This window comes from Hyperoodon ampullatus, assembly GCF_949752795.1.
Source record: "Hyperoodon ampullatus genome assembly, chromosome: 1".
Lineage (NCBI taxonomy): Eukaryota > Metazoa > Chordata > Mammalia > Artiodactyla > Ziphiidae > Hyperoodon > Hyperoodon ampullatus.
The window spans coordinates 57,304,279-57,320,914 of record NC_136914.1 but is presented as its reverse complement, the minus strand read 5'-3'; the positions used below and the strand labels follow the sequence as shown (position 1 = coordinate 57,320,914).

The following is a 16,636-nucleotide window of genomic DNA, read 5'->3' as shown; positions in this document are numbered from 1 at the left end:
AGAAATTCTAGGAGGATTCAGTGACAAATTATATCTTCAGCTCAGTGGATGCAGAATGGGAACAAGGTAGGGACTTAAATGTCTACATAGGGGAAAGGTAGGTGATTATAAAATGAATAGTAGTAGCCATCTCTAACATTTATTTAATACCTACAATATACCCGGTATTGTGTTAAGCCCCAGGGTAAAAGCCAAAGGAGTTTTTATGAATGAAAAAAGAACTTTATTATTGAAATCTAGATATTTGGTTAAATAGTAAATAACCATTCCTGAGAAACCATTATTGTCACAGAAATTATAAAATATTATTAATCTATAACTTCCTCAAATAAATGCTTTGGAGTTTTGTCAAATTTGGAGTATGTTCACAATAGTATGTTAGGCATGCATGCCAGATATCTACCATTTGCCCCTCCAGATATAACCTTCGTTCTCTAGCCTACTTTATTCCCTGGGAAGCAGTCCCAAATGGATAGAATGATCAGGTTCTCTTGCCTTCTGACTTCTGATTGAGTTTAGTCACTTGGGAACCTAGGTTGAAAACTGGGGGAAGTGAATAAATGAAATTGAATTATAATTGTCTTATTTCTTGTTGTGAGGTTTCTAGGGTAGTCTGGATTTCTTTACCAAAGGTCATTGATCCTTTCAAAGTGGCTCTCTCTTTATGACTTTCTCTGGTTTCCAGTTGCCATTCCATTCTCTTGCCTCTTTGGTCCTAGGGTTGACGTTCTCAATTGTTATTGGCACAAGGTTAATGCATTATACTTTGTGTCAGTAGTTTTCAAACTTTGGTGTACATTAGAGTCAACTGGAGGAGTTGTCAAACCAAATTGCTGAGCCCCATCCCCAGAATTTCTGATATAGTAGGTCTGGGCTAAGGCCCCAAATTTGCATTTCTAACAAGCGCCTAGGTGACTATGCTACTGGTCCAGAGACCACACTTAGAGAACCAATGCCTTATAGTTTCCTTGTACCTTGCCCACAGCTTTATTAAATTGTCCCTTTATTAAATACTTTTTCTATTGTTCTAATTTGGGTGTGTCATCTGTTTACTGATGAGATCCTGATACTCTTTCTTACTATATCATAACTGGTCCCAGGAAAGAGAACTCAAAGTAGAATTTTGGAATTAGTTTTATTGTACATTTAAGAAGTATAGAGGAGGAAAATGCAGATGGGTAATTCACAGAAAGTGGTGACATTATAATTATTCAAATTATTACATGGGATGAAGTATAGATGGAAGATAGGGTATTGGGAGATCAAGTGACTGATACTTAGTTATATGGCAGTGTTAATAGACTTAAAGATTGTGGAGTCCTCTTGCTTCTTCTTATGATTCCAAGGAGAGTAAATAGGTAAAAGGAATAATTAAAAACTGTGAACATACAATTAAGGACTTGTGTAGATATGTAAGAAGCCATCCACTGCAGAATTGCAATGAAGGAGACTCTCATCTCTTGTAGTTTTAGGGCAGATATGACTGAGTAACCTTTATCCTTAAACCTAACTACCACCCACCTCTCTACTAAGAGATCTAGCCCTTCAGTACATAAAAGTCTTTTACTTGCCTAGCAAACTAATGCTGATTAACCTTCGAACCCACCTTTGCCATCTCTTACTGACTCAACATAGCCTAGATGGAGAGGTGCAAGACCTACCCCGAGAGGAATAGTTTATACACTGAAAGAGTTCAAAACCTCAACAATCTGTATTGGCATATGTGGGGAGTAAATGCTAAGGTCTATCAGGCTAAATTCATTGACATTGGTGTACTCATGTGGAATTTGGGATTTAATAATATATTGGCTTGGGCACTTGGAAGAGGGCTTAATAATCTATGAAGTATATTCATTGAAGCCTGAACTCAATGATGACCTATAGTTAATGAGGTAGAAATGTTTGAGATTACTTGGCATGCTGTAGAAGGAGTTCAATGGTTTAGGGAAATGAAAATCCTGGAATGGATGAGCCAACTTCTAACCATACTCCCTAGGAAGGCCAGATGATGCTCTTTTGTTAAAGCACTAAAATGCATTGGTAAGGGGGATGACAGTATCTTTGAATAATTCTGTGGTTGCTGTCTTCTGTAGGAAGGAGATGATACTGGGTTATACTATAATGGAATTGGGTTCTCTGATCCTAATAGGATTGATGGGGGTCTTAGAATGATGTAGATCAGCTGGTGGCCCTTCATCATTACAAGCAAGATGTCTGAAACTACCACAAGAAGCCACAGGGATGGGTCTTGACTTACAGATATCTCTGGGAGTGGTTCTTAAACCTTACTGTGTATCAGACTCACGGTGGGCTTGTTGACCCCATCCCAGAATTTCTAATTTAATAAGTCTGAAGTGGGATTTGAACATTTTTAATTCTAATTAAAATTCTAATCAGTTAATGTTGATGCTGATGGTCTGGAGATCACACTTTGAGAACCACTATTCTGTAGCAACAGCTAATTGGTTATGCAATTCTAAGGATAAAATACATGTGCATCCTTCCAATGTACTACCTGAAACGTATAGGCAGAAAAATCCTGCCTTGTGGCAGGTCTTGTAGGAAGAAATGGTAATATTAGTGTTTTGGATATATGCCAATTCACATCCCAGAATCGCTCTGATGAGGGAGAGGCCTGGCCCCTTTGTAAAAGGATCTTGCAGTGTAGCTATGGATGTATATTATACATTTTTATCCAAGCTATCTCTAAACATATTCTCTGATATATTAATAGAGGAGAAAAAAGCATGGACCTGATTTATGGATGGTTATTTATGGTTTACTGAGACCAGCTGTAAATAGATAGGTACTACACTACAACCCCACTCAGGGATGACCCCCTGAAAGCTAGTGGTAATAGGAAATCTTCACAATGTACAGAACCCTTCAATCTTCTCTCGGGGTGGCTGTATACTGGAGACAGGGAAATACTCAGACCCTCTGAGTTATTGGATTCTAGATCAAAACTTATACTGATCCCCAGAGACCTTAAATGCCATCATACTTGTATACCAGTCAGAGTAGAGTCCTATGGAGGTCTTGAGATAACAGATAATGTTCTGAGTACAAGAGCAGTTCCCTATCCCTCAATATATAATGGGAGTAGATATAATTAGTACCTGGCAGAATTGACACATTGGTCTTCTGATCCATGGAATGAAGGCTATTATGCTTAAAAAGGACCAAATAGAAGCTCCTGGAATGGCATCCCCCACCTACTCAAGATAGAAAACCAAAAGTTACGCCACCTTCCTGAGGGAATTTCAGAGATTAGTACCACCATAAAAGACTAAAATAAAATTATTCATGTTTAATGTGACTGTTTGGCAACTGCCGAAGTTGTATGGGTCATGGAGTATGAGAGTATAGTTTTGTACACTTGCCCAGGTGGTGATGCTAATTGCACATGTAGTTCCAATTGTGGTATCTTTATGGGAGTAAACTAGCACAGCCCCCTGGAAGTGTTATATTTTCCATTTCCATTGGTAAGGAAAACTTCGAAGTCATTAACATTTATATGGCAGGGACAACAGTATATCTTTACAGTTTTACCATAAGTAATATTCAACTGATCACTGTCACACATAATCCAGAGGGATTTTGGTTTCCTTTATATCCAATAGAACATAAAGTATGTATATTACATTGACAGTATTATGTTAATTTAAGCTAATGAGCAGGAAGTAGCAGGTATCCTAGTCACCTTAGTAATACACATGCATGTCAGAATATGGGAGAAAAACAAGTCAGACTATTTCTTCTAAAGTGAGAAACAAATTATTACACCTGCACCTTGAACCTTGTCCACCACCAAGAGTGAGGCATAATGCTTGGTGAGCCTCTTTGAATTTTGAATGCAATATGTGTTACCTTTAGGTAGGCTGCTGCTGCACATTTACTAGGTAAACTTTAAGGCTGCCAGTTTGAGTAAAGCCAGGAGAAACAAAGAGCTGTGCAGTAGGTCCTATCTGCAGAGCAAACTGTTCTTCCCATGAATTTTATGACCCAGAAAGCTTGATATATTCAATATGTATGTGCCAGAGATGCTCTTTGGAGCTTCTGGCAAATCCCAAAGGAGAATCATGGCATAGACCCCTCCTTTGTCAATAACTATTTCCATTTGAAAAGCAATTTTACTGACTTGCTTATGGACCCTAGTAGGGACTGAACACCTATCTGACCACAGGGCACAAAGTGAGTATGTGACCTGAACTGCCCATCATGAACTAGGTGTTATCTAATATCGTGAGCCATAAAATTGGATGTGCCCACCAGCATCTCATTATAAATCAGATGTGACGTATCAAGATCAGGCCTGAAAAGGCCCAGAACGCACAAGTAAACTGCTTCAGTAGGTGACATATTCCCAAAGTACTCGGTCCTGCTACTTCTCTGTCTCTTCCTCAACCCACACCTATAACTTCATGGGGAATTTCCTATGACTTATTAATAGAGAAAGGAAATGCATGGTCCTGATTTATGGATGGATTTGCATGGTGTACTGAAATCAGTTGTAGGGAATGGGTGCCGCACTACAACAGGAATAACCATGAAAGACAACAGGAAGGGAAATTCTTCCAGTGGATTGAACTCTGAGCCCTGCATCTAGTTTTGATTAGGGGTAGAAGTAGAGATGTCCTAAGGTATCAGTATACATTCATTCATGGTCAGTGCCTAACGCATTGACTGGATTGTTAGGAACTTGGAAAGAAAAAAATCTTGTGAAGTTGATGACAAGGAGGTCTGGAGGAGACCTCTTGGCATTGTTATGGAGTGTGAAAGATATTCCTGTCCAACATTAATGCCTAACAAAGATATCCACAGTAGATAAAGCACATAGGTGGACAAATGATCCCTGTGGCTTGATCAAGGAGTTCCTGTATAATGTGGATATGGTGAATAGAAGTATGCAAGGCACAGCAACATGGATTTTCCCTCCCCAAAGTTGATGTGGCTTCCACCAGTTGCTGAGTATACAGCTTGCCAAGATAAGGTATCAACGTTGAACTCCTGATACAGCTTCATCATCATGGAACCATCTAGCTACCTAGCTTTTTGTGGATGGGGGAGGCAGTGCTGTGTCTTCACAAACACTCAAAGTCCAAGTATTGATTTGCTTTCTCTTTACAGTGCTTCTGCCATTTTTGGACTTATACGATGTTTAATACATCTTCATATTTTCCCCATAACATCACCTCCAATTAATAGGGCTTCTTATGGTGTCAATGATCTCAAGCTCATAGAATTTACTAGTCTTACCATGTGTATATTATTCAGAAACAGCTGGCTTTGTAGAATGGTGGCATGGCCTGCTAGAGGCTCAGCAATAGAGCTAACAGGGAGATAAGACGCTTTGAGGCTGTGATGCTGTACTACAATGTGGTGAATGCCTTCAGCCAGCATCCAATAATGTTTTAGAGAGAAGAGGGAAAAAATCATGCTATAACTTTTGACTATGTTCTCCTCCCTCAGAAACCCCTTCATTAAGATAAGTTTTATAATAACAATAATATCTCACAGAGTCATTACTTAGCTCATACTTCACTTTTGTCAGAAAATTTTTGTTAGAACAATACATTTAACTTCTATCTCCCTGAAAAATTCAAGACATCCACAATGTCTAGTAGGGATCCTTCCTTAGATGTGGCACTGCTGTGAACTACACACCCCGAGCAATCATAAGTGGTGTTTCTGCATGTGTACAGTATGCTCCAGTTTTCAAAGCTCTGTATATTTCAAAGCAATGTATAACATTGCTTATCAATATCTGATATAAATAGTATAATAAACAAGGTTTAACAGAATAAAGCATTAGTCAAAGGTGAATGCCTTCTAACTTAAATGGATTTTATTCAACTATTAATTTGTTCTCATCTGGGATAATTAAAAACCACATTGAAACCCTTAGACACTGAGAAACAACCCCAGTTCTTGACTTGACGGCCTGATTTTATTGATTTCATTTGTTTGTGGCTTTAGCTGTGAGAGGTTGTGTACATTACAACTTGGCATGGAATCTTCCACTATATTGAAGACTTTATTTACTCTTAATAGCTGTATCAAGACCTTTGTTTATATGCAGGTCTCAGCAATTGTCCCTGAGGAACTCTTGGAGTAAAAAATAATCTTTGACATAATTTCCCATATGATTCATTTTGGATTCCCATGTGACTCAGTTGCTGCCAGCTTAGAAAGTACATATACATCATACTGTGCCAATGACTGGATTTCCTTAGTTGCTAATGCTCCTCTCTTCTAGTGAAAAAGGCTTTATAATTTTGAAACTTCTGATCTCTTATATGTGTTAATTTTAAAAAGTCTCTTTTCTCCCTCAGAACTTTGAAAAATAACTTTCTTCTTTTTCTTTGGAGTACTTTACTTTCATTTTGAATTCAAAAGAACAATTTTAAATATGTGTTTTCTCACAGATGATAGACATTCAGTTGCTTATCATGAAACATTTACTACATTCTACCCAAAACTACTTTACAGAAGGGGCAATTAGTGATGGAGACCAATGCCAAAGAAATACACAAATTCTATTCTATTCAAGTTCACTTCATGGGTGGTGTGATTTTAGTGTTAGAATCTCTTGGGTGAATTATGATATTGGTGAGGCACTTAATTCAACTAAAACTCATTGCATCACTTTTTAGCAATACTGCTGAAAGTAACACAAAATTCTTTTTCTCTAATTTGCCTCAGAAACATATCGTTGTCATTAGCAAGCAGAATGAGAATTTCACCTACCAATTACTGAACAAAAATTAGAGCTGTAAATAATGTGAAGCATCTCTTTCTAGGCAGGTGACCTTATCTGCTTATCTTCCTACCATGTGTAACAAAATAATGGTTGATAAGGGGCATTAACAGCTGTTCTAATTTGGAATTAAACTTTTATAAATCAAATTAGTACTTCCCTCCAATAAAAAATTATCACTGAGATTGATTTAACCAGCAATATTTTAAATCTTCTTTTTTAACTCCCATCTCAGTGACAGAACTGGGAGCCAGTTTCGTATGACTCCTTTTCTTGGTATGAATTTCCTGTGCTTAATAAATTTGTTTATTTGATATGACATTATGCTTAAGTTTGTATTTATTCTTCTTCTTAAAAATGAAATCAAATAATTTCATTTGTAAAAATATTGCCCGAATTCCTAGTTCAAGTTAAAAAAAGTATACAATTAAGAGAAGAGAAATTTTGGGCAGAAGGGTACATACATAGAGGAATTTGTGGGCAGAAGGGAACATTATTTAGAGAATTACTTTGAAGTAGTTCAATACATTTTAAGTTTGCAATTATTGGATGATTGTATATATGTAATTACCCTGAAATTGTGCCAATAATGAGTCTTTTTCTCCACGTACATCTTGTCTCCATTGGTATATATGCTCTGAGTATTAGATTTACTTATGCATATTTGAGTCTCTATACACTTACTGATTTTTTAAGCAAACATTTATTAAGTGCCCACTGAGTGCTGAACATTATGCTAACACTGGGAGGGGGAGGTGTGTGTAGGGATGAATAATTGTATATAACCATCATTGTTATATAACAGTAGAATCTTTCAAATGGAACCTCTAACCTTGACTGGTGTTATATAAACTTTCAGGGGATTCTTTGGTGACTGGAGTTCATTTACCATGCTCAGGGTCAGTTGGACCTTGAGCATTTAAGAGATATAATTTAGAAGGAGAAGAAAACAATATATACATTGATAACATGTTCCTGTCATAAATAATCTTTAATACTTTGAACTATTTAGAAATATGAGATAGTATCTAGTACAGGAACTATATTATATGAGAATATTTATTAAATGAAACAAAATTAATTAAATTCTGCCCTCTAGTAAAAATTGACATTCACTGATGGAAACAGTTTAAGCTGATTTTTATCTGTTGGCTTTATAGATTTTACCTTTACTGGGGCTCCTTCCAACCACCTCTAAGAGGACCTTTGAAGGAGTTTTTCTCAAAATGTTATGCTGGACAAATCTAATCTACTCATTAAAAAAAGAAAGTCTACTTGATCAAACTTAGCAACTTTATTTCCAAAAATATTCTTTTATATAACCTAGTATAAAAGAAATAGGTATTTAAAAATTCCTTTTGATTTAGAGAACTGCTGATGCTTCTATTCACTATTCCTCATCTACTAAGTCTCTGTAGGAATTTATACAATTCAGTATCCTAAAGTGGAATGGTTAATTTTATCTAGTATTAGATAAGGAGGAAAAGGTTTTAATAAGTGCTGATAGTTACCCAAAGCTTCAAACTCTAATGACTCCATTAGAGTTACTGGACAACATTAATTGTGATATATGGTAACCCCACAGAACATTCTGGGTTAAACACAACTTGAACCACGTGATCTGTTCCTATTTCATATTGCTAATCAGAAATGTTGCTCTTTAAACAGTTTGAACTGTTTCACATTCTTCTATTAACTGTTTACTATGCTAGGTAAAACTAAAACCTTTTTAGTTTTTAATACAAATGTTGGTGAAATAGTTGTCTCTTAAGTTATACATTGTAGCTATTAGCAGATAGACCCAATTAGGAGTTTATAGAAGTAAAAATGGGAGGGGGACTGATTATGGACTCTGAAGAGGTAAAACAAAGTTGTGCCATTTCATATTCATATTTGACAAGTAACTGTTGTATATTATAGTCAGTATGCTTAATGTTTTAAACTAAATCATGGGGAACCAACTGGGTTCCAGTTTTACTTTTACTTTTATTTTTCATTGGAAGGCTGTGTTTACATTGGTAAATCTTGTGCAGAGGTTATGGTAATATACAAAGTTTTCTTTTCCTTTCAGGTGGTATTTTAATCTTTAGGCTTATTCTAGGAAGATGTTTATGGTAGATTGTTAAACAGTAAAATGAATCCCAGGGTATCAAGTAAAAAAACTAATTATTGTACTAGGGGATAGCAAACTACTTGGGTACTCATAAGGGTAGGTCTGCAAGGAGCTTTTAAACAGGTCATAGGAAATGAGAAAGAAATGAAAATAAATCACTTGTTAGAGATAACAATGAAATGAGCTAGAGAGAAGAGAAATGCTCTGTAAACAGGTACATGAGCAAGTGCTGTAGAGCCTTACAGAAAATCAGGGGACTAGGTTTGACAATTTCATTCATCTTTCATGCCAACGCCACAGTTCTGGTCACTCAACAGGTCAGTTACCTTTCCTTTGTCCTTGTACCATGGGTCGCACTGTTAAATGTAGCTACCCTGTAAATAATCATAACTACCACATTTTGGAAGCTTGCCATGTCCCAAGCTCTGTATTGAGTGCTTTACATATATTATTTTAACACTTACAGCTATTTTATGAGGCAGGTGTTATTATCTCCATTTATAGAAAAGGAAACAGACTTGGAGAGATCAATTTATTGCAACAGCTAGAAAGAGCCAGAGGTGTGATGTGAATCCTCGTGCATCTGACTCCAAAGTCCATCCTTTTAAATGTTACACTTCCTGCAATTGGTCACATCATGTATTTTATTACTTAAGAAAGAGTGAATAAGTAAGAAGCTTGGAGTCAAAGTCTGGCTATTTCATTAGTGATGTGACCTTGGTAACATTTCTTAACCACCTCAGTTCTTCTGCTTGGAAATGGGGACACAAATAGCATTTATCTTTTGAGGTATTTATGATGATTCAAAGTGATAATAAAATACTTAGCACAGGTCATGGCACATAGAAGAGTTTTCTAAATTTTACCATTATTATCATTTTGCATATTTTATTAAATTCTTGATTTTGTGAGGCTTTGTATTTTATAGTCCTGTAAAAGCAATGTAATTTGGTAGTGAATCTTATTTTCTCTTTAAGAGAAGAGAACTTTCCTGTTTGAGTTGAGTAAACTTTGAATCCTATTTGAATTTTATTTGAATCTGGTTTAAATTGCTCCTGAAACAATATTGACTTTTAAGAGAAGTTTGTTTTTACGATACTGTAGTTTTTTTTATAAATAATTTTCTACTGCTTTATTCTATGACTTTGTTTAATTATACTCATAGGTCATCATTTATTAGTTTTCTATGCTCCAGACCACATATTTGTTTGGATATTAGCGACTAGAATTGTAAGATTTCTCTGTGTATTATAAAATAAACTAAAAGTATGAGGGAAAAGTTCATACTTAGAAAATCAAATTTCTTCTAATATTCTTAACTAGGTAGTATAGACTTTGGGGAATGATTTTCCTTGGTTGATAAGTTTTTGGAGAAATTCTATATATTCTTATATTCTCTTGAAAATTCTATTATCTTAGTTGCTATTTCTATAAGACAATTTAAAAGTATATCACTACTTCTGATCATTAGAGTTAGTTCTTTTTGCAATTCATATTGATTGATGTCATGCTGTTTCCAGCTTTAAGCCAGTAATATTTTGGGCTATAATATAAGAGAGTCATGCAAATAAACATATGTGTTTTTGACTGTATGCAGTTAATATTTTTTGTTTAAATTTCACATAATAGATTAGGATCTGTGGGGCTATGCACCACATGATTTGGGTAGGTCTGTAATTAACCAAATTAAATCAGAAAAAGCAGATATTACTACATTTCTTAACACGTTGATCATGGGAATTATTGGAGCTGCTGGCATCAGCATGTTGAATAAAGGACATCTCAGTACTAAAATCTGTTTATAGAGATTCTAAAGACTTTGTTGGATCCATGTTATCTGCTTAAGAAATGATAGGCAATCAAAAGCTAATTGATGATTTTCCTCAACTACTGATAGCAATTTAGTATATTTTACCCTTTATCCTTACTGCCTTGAAATAAATTTACTGAATGTGCTATCTTTTCATGATTATATCAAGGATAGAAGAACCAGATAATAAATGGGTCCTTAGACTTCCCTTCTTTGTGGGAAGAGATACTTAGGATTTTGGAACATAGGAGGGACAGATATTTGATAGTCTGTTTTCCTTTTTACTTCTGACAATCATGGGTTTTGAGATCTAAACCTTAGGTGTAATTACCCTGATCCTAATTTCCTCATCTGTACAAGAGGAAAAAATGATACTTCCTTTAAGTGTTCTTTTGAAGATTAAATGGCATAATTTATGTGAAGTGCCTGGCATATAATGATGTTCAATGAACTTATGCTATTTGTGACCTGGTGTTTTCTTTCTATCTTTTCCCTTTTGTTTTAACAATTAAGGCTTTTTTTTTTGTTTTTTTACAGAAATATTTTTTATTACTCTACTCTTCACACTATGCTTGGGAACAGTATGTTTAATTTATTAAATCCAAGGGAAAAGATAATTCACTGACAGAATGAAACATCCAAATTTTTTCATTTAAAATTTAAAAGTAATTTAACTATAGACAGCATCAGGTAGAGCAGACCTTTATTCTGGACCCCCATAAAAACTAGGTTTTTGTCTACTAGAAAAGCCTCTTCTTGCCAGAACTGGTTTTTCCGCAAGCTCAGTAGGTTCTGGAGCTGGTTATTACCGCATTGCTCGCTGCACCCCAGACAGTTGGCCATGGTCGGCTAAGTGACAGAAGAAGATATGACTGAGACTCCAGCGCCGCCTTACGCCTCGTGGACGGGACATCGTAAGACACCGATTTGTGATTCCAACGAGACAGCTGTTCCAGGGAAGGGCAGCAATTTCTTCATCAGCCACTTCCTGAAGGTCTTTTGGCAGAATGGTATTCTTCCTGAGAATTGATGTGTAGCCTCTCATCTACATACTCATAGGCCATTTTTCTTCTCTTCACATCACGCAACATTTTCCAGTCTACATAGTAACTTCGAACTTGGCCTGAAGCTGATGAAGGAACAACCTCCTCTCCAGCTACTGACCAATTTTTCTGCTCCCCTTTGCAGCAAAACGTCTTCAAATGCTTGTCTATATTCGTAGTCTCCGATTTCTTTCCTCCTCTTCTGTCTTGAACCCTTTCTCTCCCACCACGCCATCGAAACCGCTGTGATGCAGGTCCCAACAATTTCCACTCTGCTAAGCCCTACAGGCAATTCTCAGCTCTTTTTTCAATTGACTTTGAGCAGAAAGTTGCCCACTTCCTGCTCCTGGAGTGCTTCCGGGCCACCACGCTCTCCTCCCTCGCTCTGCTTCTTTCAAGCCTCCTTTGCTCGGCTCTCTTCTCTTAACATTAAAGTCTCTGGGGCCTCATTCCTCGGACACCTTCTCTCTCCACCTACACTCCTTATAAATTGGAGTCAATCTGCAGCTTTTAATGCCAGTCAGCTCTAAGCTTATGAATACCAAATTTACATCTGCATCTCGGCCCTCCCCTGACTCAGGCCGGAGGAGGGAAATAGGCAGAGGGAGAACCCTAGGACGGGTCTGCACTGGGCACGACAGGTGGGAGAATAGTGGGGAACCCATGGGTTTGGAGCTTCAGAGGAGGGGGGGGAGGGTATAAGGGGGTGGGCCAGACCTGCCGGACGCTCCGCAGCAGAGAGCCGAGCATGGAGGCCGCTATGTTGTCCCAGCAGTTAAGGCTTTTAACCCAAATTATCTTTTGCCTCTTCCATAACTTATAATCCAGACCTGACTTATTATGTAGTATGGCATTCTCCAAAGTGGTACCCAGGAGGCATGCATGATGATCCAGTGGGATATATGAAAAATGTTAAAACTTCTACTGGTATTTAATTTTTATTTAAGAAAATAAAAGAAATTTAGGTTTAATAATATTTAATTTAAAAGCTAAGGTTAGTGTTTATATGTAATGTATAGATAAATACATTGAGTATGAATGCTGAATTTTTCTTTTTTCTGAATGGGACTGCTTGATCAAAAAAGTCTGGAGTTCATTAATCTGTAATTTAGTGCCTGAAAGCAGCTTTATGGGTGACAGGAAGAAGAATTTAGAAAAGCTCTTTCTGAAAACTTTCTTGGGGTCCAGAGTTTAAGTAAGTCACAAGGAGGTAATCTAGTTATGGATGTCAGAAGGCAATGAGGGTCAGTGTTAGTGCTTGGTTCTTTTGAAGTTTTGGTTTCCTACAGTGGAACTTCAGTATAGTTTTAGTATAGTTTTGTTGTTGTTGTTGTTGTCATTGTTGAAAAAAGAACCACCTTGTTGAAACCTGGTTTGTTTCACATCTCCTATTAATAAGGTTGTGATTTTATTTATAAGGAAAAAAATGCACAGATAATATATAGTACAAACCCCCTGTAAATACTCTTATTAAGCAATAGACAAGACCTCCATCTTGTAAAATAAATAAATGCAGTTTAAATTGGTTGCTTTGGTACTCAGAAGAGTGATGTAAGGCTCCTTTCTGGGATTGATATGCTGAGAAGATTTTATTACATTTTGAAACACATAAATAAAAGTTCATGCAAAGAAGTAGTCTGTACTCCTGTCATTGGGATTCAAACACATGTAATAGAAAGATATCCCATTGAGCCTAACTTCATTTAAGATTAAGACACTTTTGCCAAACTGTGACCTACAGGAGAAATCTGTAGTTCTGTTGGATTTCAAAGCCATTTCACAATGTTGCTTCCAGCAGCAGGAATAACAGTTTTACAGACTAGTGAGCTGTTTATTTTGAGAGTCCATTTCAATGATCATAAACCACTGTTCTTGATATTGATGGTTTACTTAGTAGTTTGGAAATTGTGCATACTAGCAAAACGTGAAATGGTTTTAAATTGTTTTTATGAAGTGTCAATTACAGAATGGGCTAAATTCACTTTGACTGCAGAGGCTCATTACTGTGGAGGTCAAGATGCTCTACCACTCTCAGTTAAAGCTGTTCTTTTTAGTGATTCAAAGCCTGTTTGGTACTCCTTTAAGACTAAAACTATACCCTAATTATACAATCATGGAGAGTACCAGAGTCATTATAACTATATGTTTCTCTACAATCCTTGAAACACAGTATAAAATACCAAGGTTCTGAGTAGTATTCTACTTCCCAATATCCAAGATTTTATTGGACCAAGAATGTATGTTAGAAAATATCTCTAATAAGTCCTTCAAGGCTGATCACATTATTTGATTACTTGCGGAGGATGCAGATTGGCCTGGCCTGTGAACTGGATATAAATGACTACAAGAAGAAAAACCATCTGATGAATTGAAGTGAATTATATGCTGTCAATTTGAGCTATATATGCATAAGGGATACCTTTTATGGGGACACACACATTTACTCCAGGAGATTGTTTTTGCTATATTTATATCATACTATATGTAAACATTCAGAAAATATTTGCATGAAAGTAATGGCAAATCTGTTAACTGTTACTCTGAAATGGGTTTCAATATCAAAAAGACAATATATATAAGAAATTTTCTAATGTGCTAGTAGTCATCATGGGATAACTCAGCAGAGCTCTTGATTTTTTTAAGATCTCAAAGGACGTGCCAAGAAATTATATTCAAGGATCTTTAAGGTTTAATAAGATCTAGGGAAAGGATTTCTGTAAAATCAGGCCAGAAACAATTCTTAAGCCTTTGAAATGATTTAGGTTGAGACAACTAATATTTTATATTAACTGTAGATTAATAGTCTGTTCTTTTAAAATTTTATAATTAGTTCTATGTTGTAGTATTTTCAGTCAGGAGTTAATGCACAGTTAATTTTACAGACATGAAAAATTATTTTTATTTTTCCTGCTTCCTATTGAAGTGTAAATACTTCATATATTATCTTATTCATCTTTCACAAAAACCTGATAAAATAGATGTTGTTATCTTCATTTTAGGTATGAGGAAGCTAAGGTCTATGTTGGTTAAGTGACTTACCCATAGTCTCATAAGCAATGAATGATAGGACTCTGATACAGGGGTGTCTAGCAGTAAAATCTTATGCATTTAACTACTACATTATACTACAAATAATAAATAGTATGGGACTTCATGTGAGAAAGAGGTCTCTGTGGGCTGAGAGGGCTAAGATAAGTGGAAACAATGGATTTTGATGAACAACTGAAATTTAGATAGCTATGTATTTAGTAGTAGGTGTGGGGTGGGGTGTAGACATTTATAAAAATACCTCCATGAAAAAGATAAATATACACCTATTTAGAGTAATAATAAAGAGATAGATCAGAAATTGACCTTCACGTTCTAAGAATATTTGAAGCCAGAAACTTTAACAAGTAATTTCTGAGATTCTCAGTGCATTACAACTTATAAGAAATAAGTTGTAACTTCTTTATTCTTTAAATATTACTCTGTGTCCTCTACTGCTAAAATGGTTTGGCTTCCACAACTGTGAATTAATAAAGTATTGATTTTACTTAATACTTTAATGGGCATTTTAAAAAATTGGGTACTATTGTTCTTGAAATAAGTTGGGTCCAGTTTAGAACTACAGGATATATATATATATTTTTAATAACTTTATTTATTTATTTATTGGCTGCATTGGGTCTTCGTTGCTGTGCGCAGTCTTTCTCTAGTTGCGGTGAACGAGGGCTACTCTTCGTTGCAGTGCGCGGGCTTCTCATTGCAGTGGCTTCTCTTGTTGTGGAGTACAGGCTCTAGGCACATTGACTTCAGCAGTTATGGCATGTGGGCTCAGTAGTTGTGGCTTGCGGGCTCTTAGAGCTCAGTAGTTGTGGCGCACAGGCTTAGTTGCTCTGTGGCATGTGGGATCCTCCAAGACCAGGGCTCAAACCTGTGTCCCCTGCGTTGGCAGGCAGATTCTTAAGCACTGCGCCGCCAGGGAAGTACCCAGAACCACAGGATATTTTAACTTAAGAAATTAGGACAACTTCAGCGATTATAGAACAGTAAGGATGGTAGGGCATTTAAGTTAGCTCAGTTCTGTGGCTGAACTCCTGAGAGAGATTCTAGGAGAGATTCAAAGTCCTGTCAGAAGTTCAGGGAAGAGAATCATATAGATGTATAAAGTTCTGTGGTAGAGGCCCATAAACAATGGTACATTTTTTCCCGGTATATTTAGTGATAGCCCTCTATTCCCATTTTAAAGCAGTGCAAGAATTTCTCCTTTGGTAGTTCTGCTTTGCAGTTACCCATCTGGTTGGTGGTTCATGCTCTGAGCTGGTAAGTAGTATAACTTAAGAAAAATGCAGCTGAGTCTTTCTGTTAATTTGAATGAAATTAATTTCACATAAATTAATGTGTTCTTTTTATGCTCTTCAACCCTTTGTGACATTTTAGGGCTTGGATTTTTTTTGTTAATCCATGTCTACTTCTACTATTAGATGCCTATGATTCTTTCCCTGGCATTCTGCTCAATAAGTACATATCCTGTGAGGCTATGTGTGTGCTGAGAAGACTTGAGTTCAACTTAAGGACAACTGACAGAGGGGGCCTTGTTTGTGCTCTGAGCTATGTGATTTTAAAATAAAGTGATTAGAGGAATGAGGTATAAGGGAAGAAAGATGGTCAGACATCAATTAAGAAAAATCTCACCCATCTCTTTTGCTTCTGGCTGATGTTAAGTTGGTAAGCAGGTAAAGCTGCCTGTTCTTCTGTCACTCTGTGTGTATTCTTATCAGTGTTTATATAATATTGCAATTAAAGTCCACTAGACTGCATTATTTGGAGAATAAAGCCAACTGGTTGAATTTCCTATGATCATTGTTTTATTTTTATTATTTTTTTAACATCTTTATCGGAGTATAATTGCTTCACAATGGTGTATT

At 36.3% G+C, this 16,636-nt stretch overlaps 1 protein-coding gene and 1 pseudogene across 2 annotated transcripts in view; one reads left to right on the top strand and one right to left on the bottom strand.

The window, feature by feature from the left end:
- CTNNA3 (catenin alpha 3) overlaps positions 1-16,636 on the top strand; it is a gene marked incomplete at both ends in the record, with an annotated part of 1,638,358 nt that overhangs the window by 275,468 nt on the left and 1,346,254 nt on the right.
- Positions 11,489-12,488, bottom strand: LOC307068206 (small ribosomal subunit protein uS14m-like; annotated as a pseudogene). Its single transcript has 2 exons — positions 12,444-12,488; positions 11,489-11,828 (listed from the first exon to the last, which is right to left on the bottom strand). The product of its transcript is annotated as a small ribosomal subunit protein uS14m-like (transcript).